At 46.1% G+C, this 11032-nt stretch overlaps 1 protein-coding gene across 1 annotated transcript in view; it reads right to left on the bottom strand.

Moving 5' to 3' along the window:
* The window catches only part of EPB41L3 (erythrocyte membrane protein band 4.1-like 3), a 245057-nt gene extending 243371 nt beyond the window's left edge, over positions 1-1686 (bottom strand). Inside the window, exon 1 of the mRNA XM_011996312.1 lies at positions 1406-1686. The gene's annotated coding sequence lies outside the window, so the exon portion shown is untranslated. The remainder of the gene's footprint in view (positions 1-1405) is intronic.
* Between the last annotated feature and the right edge of the window lie 9346 nt (positions 1687-11032).

The raw sequence follows: 11032 nt of genomic DNA, 5'->3' as shown, positions 1-11032 counted from the left end.
CCCGGCTCCGAGCAGGACGCGTCAAAGGGAGTTCGGAGGTTCAGCAGCCCCCAGCGTCGGCTTCTCGGGTGACATGACGGCCTCTCTGGAGCGCGGGCCCGCCTCCGCCAAGCCTCCACCGCCGGTCCTTACAGCCCAGCCACCGGAAGATGCAACGCCGGGCGAGGGGCGCTCCCAGGATTTTGAGAAACAGCCTCATTCGCCTCGGGAGCACCTCGATCCCCCACCCGCACCCTTTGGCCAGATGATTTTAATCCTGGAATGCCGCGTTGGTGGGGCGGGGGGGACTGGGAGCTGGAGCGGGAGGAGAGAAACCGGCAGCGCGGAGTTGCCGGGTTGCAGCTGCGCGCCGTTGGCGGCGAGGGGTGGCGGTCCCTGCGGCTCTGCCGGGCTGGGGGAACGGGCTCCTGCGCCTCTGCCTCCCGGAGGATCGCATTCGCTCATCCTTACAAACCACACACACACACACTGCCGCTAGCGCCCCCCACGCCACAAGCAGGAATGCGGAGGTCAGAGCCACTGTCCACTTGAAAGCAGGAAAGCAGGGGCAGAAACACTGAGATGGGGGCGGAGGCTCTGGCCTCATCGGCGAGGTTCGCACCTTCCCAGGCTTCCTAGTTTCCCCAGAGCTAACAAGATCTGGCTTCTGACACTCCGCTCTCTGGGCTAGCGGTTCGAGCTGCAGCGGGGGGGCGGGGACGGATTCGGAAGGAGCACTAGAGAGAGAGCCCGCGCTCACTCCTGCCCTCCTCGCAAAGAACTGGCCAGCCCCACTCGCGTCCAGCCCACAACTAGGCGGCCGGGGCCGGGCAGCCAGACCCCAGGTCGCTCCAACTCCTGCGAGGGCGGGGAGGGGAGTGACAGCAGCAACCACTGCGCGCGCTGGCAAAAAGCACGGAGTCTCCGAATAGGCTAAACGGCGGGCGCGGAGGGGTGGAGGCAAGACGGGGCGGAGGAGGAGTTGCCCGAGCGGAGAGGAATGACGTCCTCCAGGGCCTTGGGCTCCGAGGGACCGAAGACTGGTGCGCTCGCCGGGCCCCGCGCACTAGCTCTGGGGTTCGCAGAGGCGCCGCGCTCGGCTCCCACGGCGGCTCCAGCACAGAGCGCAGGCGGTAGATCCCGGCCAGCTTAAACCGGGCGCAAGCCCTCTGTCCGCCTCAAAGCACCTCTGTGCTCGTCCCTAGTCTCCGGGTGCCCGTCCGAGAGTCCCTGCCGCTTCCGGGCGGACCCGGCCCGGCAGCCCCCGGTCGGGCCAGCCTCGCCCCTTCCTAGCTTTCTCCCCCGTCGACCTCGAGCCAAGGGCAGGCGGCCCGCACCCGCGCCCCTACCCACGGGGCTAGGCGGCGCTCCCGGCCTACGCCCGACTGCCAAGAAGGATGGGGCACTGGAAGGGAAAGGCGCTCACCTGGGTCACCGAAGCCTTCCTTTGGGGCCCCTCCCGGAGCTTGTTGGCAGCCCGCGGGCACAACCTTCCTTGGAGAAAAAAAGTAGCGCAAGGGCAGAGTGAGGTAGGGCTGCTCACAGGTCCCTCCGCAGGGGCTCTTTCTTGCGAATTCTCCGAGGTCCAATCTCGGGCTCTGCGGCGGGAAAGAGCTCCTGGAGGCTGGAAGGAGCCGCCAGACCCGGGCTCCTCCCGCAGCTGCGGTGGCGGCACCTCCAAGTTGCCACCTGCAGCGCGCTTCGGGCGCCTGTGACAGCCCGCGCCGCTCAGCCCTCGCCGGCCCGCCCTCCCGGTCCTCTCGTTGGCTGCGCCCGGCGCCCGGGCGGTCCCGGCGCTCTGCCCCGCCCTGAGCCCGCCTTCGAGCCGCGCGCTCGCAAAGTGTGGGTCTCCTTACAGGCCTCCCTGGGCTTTATAGCCAGCGGTCTCTGCAAGCAGGGAAAGAATTACACACACACACACAAAATTTTGTGTAGCTAGGGACTGGAGGGAAAGGAAAGGCTATGATAAATGTCCTCTCGTGTGCCTTAAGGGGACCTGGTAACTTGGTTTCTTTTGCTGGTATTAAATTTTTGCAATCTCTGAAAAGAGTTAACTTCACAGCGGCGGTCTGGGGATGTAGGCCAGAAAGTGGCTTGGGGGCTGTTTCATTTAAGCATCATCCAACTTCACATGAAGCGCCAAAATATGAAGAGCAGTGTAGACCCAGCTTGCACCCTTTTCTCACCCAGCCTGCACCCCTGCAGCGGCGGATCCTGCAGTTCCAGCGCCTGCAAAGCCATCCCCACTGGTGCCCACGGGGTTTCCAGGCCTGAAGGCTCAGTATGTCACATGCGTGTTTGCTTGATTCTGTGGCCTGTGAGTCCAGGCCATGAGAATGTATGCCCGTGCACACTAAAAACGAGACCTGTGCTTTCTACAACTCTTGGACCTTCTAAGTAAACAAGGGGAATATTGTCTTTCTTTTCCTTCCACCTCTACCCCAAAGACCTGGACAAGAGTTCACTGCACAGTCTATCCCTGGGCACTCAGGCCAGTCTTCACTCACTCTGCCTCCTAGTAGCTCCTGGAGGCTTGCTTTCTGGAAAACGGATTTGGTAAAGCGTTCTGGAGGAGGAAAAGCTATAAAATATGACAATCACAAGTCTGGAAAGCCATCCAATCAACCAGAAACGTCTGACTCTTGGGTGTATCTATGTGAAAGAGGTACATTGCCAAGTGCCTATTAGTTTAATAACATTTTGAAATTAACTGCCCAAATAGCACATTTTTTAGCCCATTAGGGAAATGTCTAGGTTTTGAGAGTGCAGGTGTTGCACTGTTAAATGAGACTGGAGTGTGCACATGCAGCTCACATCTAGCTGTGTTTTGTGGAATCCTCAGCAAGCTGAGGCAGAGGAAAGAGGCTTTCTATAGGAAGTCAGAGGTGGCGCTACACAAGGGCGTATTGGAAACACTTGGCACCAGTCAAGAAGCCACACCCTTTCATCTGTTGGTAAGTAACTTGGAAGACTGCTGCATAGCACTGGTTCCTTGCATCAAAGCAAAGATTTTGTTCCATGAGACCCTATCATCTTGGGTCCACTTTGGAAATTAAAAGCAAACTTTTTTCCCTGCAGCCAAGTGCTTACTCTGGCCACTCTCAAAAGAAGCAAACTAGTTCTCACCTTTGCTCTTGAAACTCCTGAAGACAGCAGTCTAGTGGCAAAGCATTCACAGTAAGACATTTCAATACCCCAGGTTAAATGTTTGCTTATGAATAGCTCTTTGAACTGAATTGGGTAAAACAATGAGTAGAATTAAGGTGTGGCTTGCTCAAGTTTAAGTCCAGATTGACTCAATAACTGGAGGAATAGCTAAAAAAAAAAATAGGGGCAGAAGGGTGGGTAATGGGAGTACTAGTGACTATTAAACTAGTTATGTGTCTGTTATGTTGATAGCCAGGTGAGGCACGACTTGACAAGATGGATTTCTTTCTGGCAGTGCTGTGCCAAGCATAGAAGTGATGAAAAGTTCTTCCTCAGGAAAACCATGTTCCTTCGTATTGGAGACAGAGCTTGAAGACTGGCGTGAATGAGAAAGTATGATGTAGGAAAGAGGGAGGAATGAGAAAGGATTGGAGAGAAAATGGGAGAGTCTATTGACAGTGGGAGAAATCAGTAGACACTGGAGCCCTTGTGGCTGAAGATTCTGAAGGAGAAGACAAAAGAGAATGTGAAGGCAGTCAGTGTAGAAGCTGAGACCTGGAACGGCTTCTCCAACACCTGTGTGTGTTTTGCTGGATTTGCATATGGGACAGTTTATGTAAACATTTTCTTTATATGCGGAAAGAAAATAAGGGTGTCCACCTGATTGAACTGTGGTAAGGACTGACTGAGATAATGCAGATCTGCAGTGTTTAATGTACAGTAAGCATTCAATAAATAGTCACTACTATTATAAACTGTGTTTAAAAAGGGCTTAAAGGTCACCTATCACTTCCAACACTTGTTACCACTAGACTATTTTCATCAAACGCCCCTCTTGCCTGTGCATTCCCTGTGATAAGAATCTCATTACCTTCAAGTCAGGTGCCATGGCTCACAGCACTTTGGGAGGCTGAGGTGGGAGGATTACTTGAGCCCAGCCTGAGCAAGAGACCAGCCTGAGCAAGAAAGTGAGACCTCACCCCACCCTTGCCCCCCATCCTCTACCAAAAAAAAAGAAAAAGAAAAAAAAAGAAAGTCTCATTACCCCTGAATAGTCTTCTATTTCATAGTTGAACATAGTCAACTATGAAACTATGGAATTTCATTTTCCATAGTTGAAGGTAGAATGTGTCTCACTCCCCTTTTTACCCATTGGTTCTGTTTCTATCCGTGGTGGTCCTCCAAATGTGTAAACCCTATTTCACAAGAAAGCATTCCAAATTCTTTAAAACAAATGACAGATGCTCTGCATGACCTCTTTTGTTGAGGCTAAACATGCCCTGTCCCTTTGGTCTCTCCTCACATGATCTGCTTGCACAATCTTTCCTCATCTCTTACCCTCCAAATTGCCTCTGACCTCCTTAAAATATAAACACACTGCTTCAGCCCAGTCGTCCTAGCAAAACACGTCAGTTCAACGTGCTGCTGTCAGTGTAGCTTTTGAATGGGCAAATCACACTCTTGATATTTATTGGGTTTCCTGAGAACTAAAACTCATGCATCTTCATATGTTACTGTTTCTGCATAACTTTGTGGAGGAGTCCTAGTTTTGCTCTTTAATGTTTTCTTTTCTGTAAAAGGAGAAGATTTGACTAAATAACTAATGAGGTCCATTTAAAAAATATTTGGAAATAATTTCAACGTAAAAAAATAGGAGAAAATGATGTGAAGAAATTCAATATCTGTCTCTCCTAGTTTTCCCAAGTTTTATTGTTTTATATTTGATATATCTCTAGATATAGCTAGCTAGATAGATACTCATGATTAATATTTTTTTTTCTGAATCAGTTAAGAGCAGATACAAACATGCTGTTCCATTGCCCTTAAGTACTTCAGTGTATGTATTTCTCCCAAACGAGGATTCTCTCTTACATAAGCATAATAAAACATTGAGATAACACCATCTACAAATCCATAGAATCTATTCAAATTTTCTCAACTTTCCCCTGAATGTCTGTTTTGCTTTCTCGTCCAGAATCCAGCATAGGATCACGTATTACATTTAGTTGACATGTCCTGTTATTCTCCATTAATCTGCTACAATTTTTCAGTTTTTCCCCAACTTTCATGACCTTGATGGCTTTAAAAACATATACCTTTCATTCTGTAAACTGTTGCTCAACTTGGGTACATCAGCTGTTTCTTCATATCTGATCCAGGCCATACATCCTTGTCAAGAACATCAAAGAAATTACACTTTACCCCTGAGAGTGCATGACATTAGAAGGCACGTGGTATCAGTTTAACAGAACCACCACTATGATGTTAACTTTTAACATCTGGATTAGTGGATACCGGGATTCTCCATTATAAAGTCACCATTTTCCCATTTGTAATTAATAAGTATTTTGCAGAATATGCTCTGAGATTACGCCCATATTCTGTTCACATTGAACCTTCACTCAACTAGTATTGGCGGGCACTGATAACACCTGCCTAAATCAACCACCACTGTGATGGCTGCCAAATGGCAATTTTCCATTTGCACCTTTGTTTTTTGGCATTTATTAGTTGGCATCCTTCCATAAAGAACATCTTGGCCTTCCCTGCACTTATTTACTTATTTTAGTCTAGGCTTATGGTCTTCTAGTCTGTTCTGTGGGTTGCATTCCATTACTTTCATTATTTATTTTGATACCCAAATTGTCCCAGATTTTGCAAGTAAGTATCTCCTCAAGCTGGCTCTTGGGTCCCTCTGACATATTCCCGTTGTTCTTTGAGCAACCGCTAATTTTCTGGCACATCAAGATGTTCCAGGTTCATTTTGTACTGTCCCTGCCCCTGCCCTGAAATCAGCCCACTCTCCAAAGAGGCCTGGTTCCTCTCAGTGGAGGATGGCATTTAAACACCAGATCTGGGCCCGTGGTTGGCTACTACTACTGGGGTGTCAGACTTTTAGGCCCTTTCGGTGGACACAGGAAATAGATGATACAGGGTCACACACAACCACACATACACATTTATGTTTGTTACTATATGTGTGGATATCTGTATCTATATCCATCTATAAATATATATGTACCTCTATATCTCTATAACTATCTCTATATTGTGGATTCTCATCAATACCTTCCATTCCAAGCCAACACATCAGGATTCTTTTTAGCCCTTCTCCTTTCTATATTTGTAAATCTCTTCCCTAACAGAGAGAAACCTGACTCCCATTATCTTGAGTATATTGACTTATTTGCTCCATCTGGACTTACATAACAGTCTCTGATGACATCAGCTACCTCCTCATTCTTGCCCCAATTGCTGCACCTTTGATCCTCCTGCCCCCAGGCTTTTGGCTCCACCACAGCCTCTGCGACATGTCTCCTTGGCCCCTGGTTCTGCTGCTGCCTCCTCAGCTTCTGACCACACCCACTCAGTAAAATGACTTTGCTGCCCTTGCAGTTGTTCAGGTCAAAATCCTGAAATTATCCTTCATAATATTCTTTCTCTCACATCTTGTATCCAATCTATAGCAAATTCTGTTTGCTCTACCTTCAGATAGGTCCTGAATTCAACCCTTTCTACCATCTCCACCATGACTTCCCTGGCTCTGGCCAACATCACCCCTTGTCTGGACTTTTTTTGTTTGTTTTTTTGTTTGTTTGTTTGTTTTTTGAGACAGGGTCTCACTCTGTCACTTGGGCTGAAGCGCGATGGTGAAATCTCGGCTCACTGCAACCTTTGCTTCCCAGGTTCAAGAGACTCTCCTGCTACAGCCTCCCTAGTAGCTGGGATTACAGGCACCCACCACTGGACTTGGATAATTTTTGTATTTTTAGTAGAGACAGGGTTTCACCATGTTGGCCAGGATAGTCTCGAACTCCTGACCTCAGGTGATCCACCCACCTCTGCCTCCCAAAGTGCTGGGATTACAGGCATGAGTCACTGTGCCCGGCCTTGTCTGGACTTTTGTAATAGCCACCTAACTGATCCCCAGCACCACCCCTTTCTTATTTTCCTAAAGACAATTGTCACTCCAGTAACCTTAATAGTACTTTCAAAATATGCCACATTTCACTTCCTTGCTCTTCACATGGGAAGATCCTAAACGATCTACCTCTTTCACCTTGTCTTCTACTGCTCTTCACCTGTCCCCTCCTCAGCACGCTGGCTTTCCTACCCTTCCTTCTACCTCGGACTTTCTTCCCCATGTAGCCTCATATCTCCCTTCCTCACCACATTTAAGTCTTTGCTCAAACGTGTCTTTTTCAGTGAAGTCTTGTCTGGGCACCATCTTTAGCATTGAACTCCCTCCTTCCGATTTACCTTCTCTCCCTCCCCTGCTTGGCTTTTCTCTATAGCATGTATCACAGTCTACCATACCATATATTGTCTTGATCCAGTTATAGTCTGCAGCCTCCCTGTCCCCCTGCCTTGATTATAAACTCCATGAGAAAGGAGAGTTTGGCCCGTTTTGTTTACTGCTGACTCCACAGTGCCTACTGCAGAGCCCGATATATAATAGACCCTCAGTAAATGTTGGTTAAATTAATGGATGAAATTACAAAAATACACAAATGTATTTAGTAGTAACTATACATATACCCATGCTAAGCGGTTGCCAATGTGACTTGAGGGTCTGAGGCCAAATGGTGTTAACCTGAAAGATTTCACAGAAAGGAATTCTGCACACACATGAAAGGCAGATTATAGTAAAAGGCTACACAAAATGTAAAGACAGAATAAAACACATTTCATTCAGCTCATTGAGCTTCATTGTGTTTGATGATTATGAACTAGAGTAAGTAATCTGGAAACAGGGGCTATCAGGCATCAATTAACCACTTGTCAGACCAAATTACGTACCATTAGGCATTAAAATTAAAAGTCCTAGAAATATTTCCAAACATAGTCTCTAAAATCATCTATTCTGTTCACAGGTTTTAGACATATTTTTCTCTTATGAAAACAGAAGCAGAAATAACTCACTAGAGGGGCTCAGGAAATTTTAAATCTAGTACCTTCTTCTTTTTTTAAAGGCAGCCACTCAGTTCACAAGGGAAATAAAGCCTCTTCTTTTATTATTAAAGACCTAGGTCCAACTCAGTCCTTTATAAGCCATAAGTCCTCAGAAAACATTTATGTAAAATGAAATGGAAACTCATACACATTGGACAAATTTTCAGCATCGATTAGTCATCACATTTTTAATGTACCTCATTCTCCATACTTTGGAAGACTCTGAGTGCACATTTGAAAACTGTTTAGAAAGCAAGTTTCACTGAGGCCAGTCTTACAATTATTTAATGACAGTGCTTAGTGACGATACATAAGATACTTACATTTGCAAGTGCAAAAGTTGTTATTTTATTTTCTATAAATCCCTCCAAATATATAGATAGATATTTGGGACATTTCAATGAAGCTGAATGAATTGAATGAAAAAATATAGCTCTGATAAAGATTTTAGGTATTCTAACTTTTAAAGGCTTTCAGCACATCCTTAATGGAATGTTGAGGTGGTTGGAAAGAGTTATTTCTTTTAAATTTATCTCATAGTGTGTAGCTTTCAAAATGAATTTTGGATTCTGCAAAAATAGCTATCTGGTTTATGCATTAAGGATCTTTTGCAAGGAAGACCTTTCCAGGTTTTCTCAAAGGAGCCATCATTGCTAACACAATGACTGGCAAAGCTCATTGCTGGTGTCCGATGCCTACCCGTCCACAAACTGGAGACTGACCCTTGCAGCATAAATCGCTTCCTCCTGATGCCGTTATTCTGGCACTGAAAAGTGTGAATGTTAAGCAAAAAGTCAAATAAACCTAAGATTTCTTGAAATGCCTCCTAAGTTCTTGCCTCGTGCTGTTGCTTTATTAGCTGTGCGATCTCAGCCTAATCTCTCTGAATCTCAATTCCCTTATGTGAGTTGGGAATGGCAACGAGTATCTTATGGAATAGGTAGGATTAAACGAAATAATTTGGTGAAAGGACTTTGAAAACTGTGAAGTTCACAATCGTCCTCCTCATGAGGCTACCTACGGTGAGCAATGACAGAAGTTTTAAAGTGCTCTCAAATGTGAAGCCTCTCCTCCTCTTCCACCTCTTCCTCCTCCTTTTCCTTCTCTAGCTCCTACAATCCTGCTTTCTCCCTAAGTGAAGTCCTATTTTTTTTTTAAAACAGCTGAGCGCTCAGTGATTTCACCGTACTCCAGAACGTGTTACGTTTGACATGGCATGAACTAGCCCCAGAGTGGTTGCTTTGAAATTGTCTCTAAATTAAAATAAAAATTTAACCAAGTTGCTGATACCAGAAAGTTCCAGAGTGAGCTCTGCCCTTTGCAGCAAAATATCAAGCAGCAGTGACTGATCAATAAACCTTCCACATAACTACAGATCGTAAAGTCACTGTAAAGATTTAGCACTTGATGTTTCCTTGTTCTTTGCTTGACGCATGCCAGCTGGTGAAAAGAGCACTCTAGGAGACCGAAACCACTGAGGTTATTTTCTGATCTGGGGCAACGCATGCAACCTCAGCAGTAAGCTGAAGTTTATTATCTGAAAAGCGAATTCTTTGTCAAATTTTACAAAGCAAGAAATGCTCAAAATACAACCTGAGACTGATACATGTAAGTTGTCAGCTGTTGACATCTGTATCACCTTAAGCCAATGCTGGTAACTGGAGTGAATGTTAATCTGAGTTACGCTTTTTCTCTTTTAAAATGACAGTCACACTTTTGGTCATGAAAATCCACGATTTTAGCTCATATTTCATTTACTGAGATTGAGTTCATTTTAATTTTTCCTAAAAGAGATCACTGAATATCTTTCATTCAGCTAGAAACTAGGATCAGAAGCCCAGTTTCTACAGGAGGCAACCACTTTCTCCAATTACCTTGGATTCTGTTGGTGTGAGCCTCCTCCAGTTTTGTTAGGTGATGGATGATGATCATATCCTTTACTGCACTTGGGATTTAGGTGCAAGGTCACTGCTAACCCAAAGGGCTGTCTTTTCTGAAAATAAATCCCCACAGGCACAAAGCTATCTTGTATTAGGCGAACAATTGGCTGGGTCCTGGCACTCACTGGCCCCCTTGTATTGTCTGGGGTTTTAAAGTCATGTATCTATATATTCAGGTCCCACTGATATCTAACAGTAGCTGATTATGCAGTGTTAACCCTTCACTTTGACTGATTTCAGGAACTCTATCCTTGCTGGTGGTCCCTGAGGTTTTGTGATAGCAGAGACTTGAGTTCCCTTTAACTAATTTTATGTTTAGGGAAGAAAGAGAAGAAGCAAAGCTCATCAAGACGGTGGCCAGACAAAGGGCTTTTTGCTTGAACAGTCATCTTATAGATCTAAAATGGATAATCCATGGGTTGAATTATTACCCTTTTAATCCACCCTTATAATACTCTTACGAAGTCAGCTGGGGTCACTTCAGGTCAAAGCAAGACTAGCCAATGTCTGTAGTGATAGTATCCTATGATCTTGACTGTGTGGCTCCTAGATCTTGTCGGTCTCTGTCTCTGACCTAACCCTCACTTTTATGATCTTGTCTTATCTGGCTTGATGCGGTTGTTTGTGGGGGGTGGATTGTCCCCAGGGGAAGAGGCTCATGCAAGACTCTGGCAGACCCGAGATGTTGTGAAAAGGGATTTGAGACAGGTATCAGGCAGGCACCACACAGGAATGTTGGAAACAGGATGGGTTTCTTTGGAAATGTAAGATACTAAATTATGAGTCGTTTCCTCAGTAAATAGTGTATCAGTGACATTTTAAAGGGAAGAATTTGCTCCAGAGAATTGTTCAGTCATCAGATTCTTTTTTTTTTTTGAGATGGAGTCTCACTCTGTTGCCCAGGCTGGAGTCCAGTGGCAGGGTCTCGGCTCACTGCAAGCTCCGCCTCCCGTGTTCACGCCATACTCCTGTCTCAGCCTCCCAAGTAGCTGGGACTTACAGGCGCCCGCCAC

Source organism: Mandrillus leucophaeus, unplaced genomic scaffold (assembly GCF_000951045.1).
Source record: "Mandrillus leucophaeus isolate KB7577 unplaced genomic scaffold, Mleu.le_1.0 Scaffold51, whole genome shotgun sequence".
Classification (NCBI taxonomy): domain Eukaryota; kingdom Metazoa; phylum Chordata; class Mammalia; order Primates; family Cercopithecidae; genus Mandrillus; species Mandrillus leucophaeus.
This window is presented reverse-complemented; position numbering and strand designations above follow the sequence as displayed.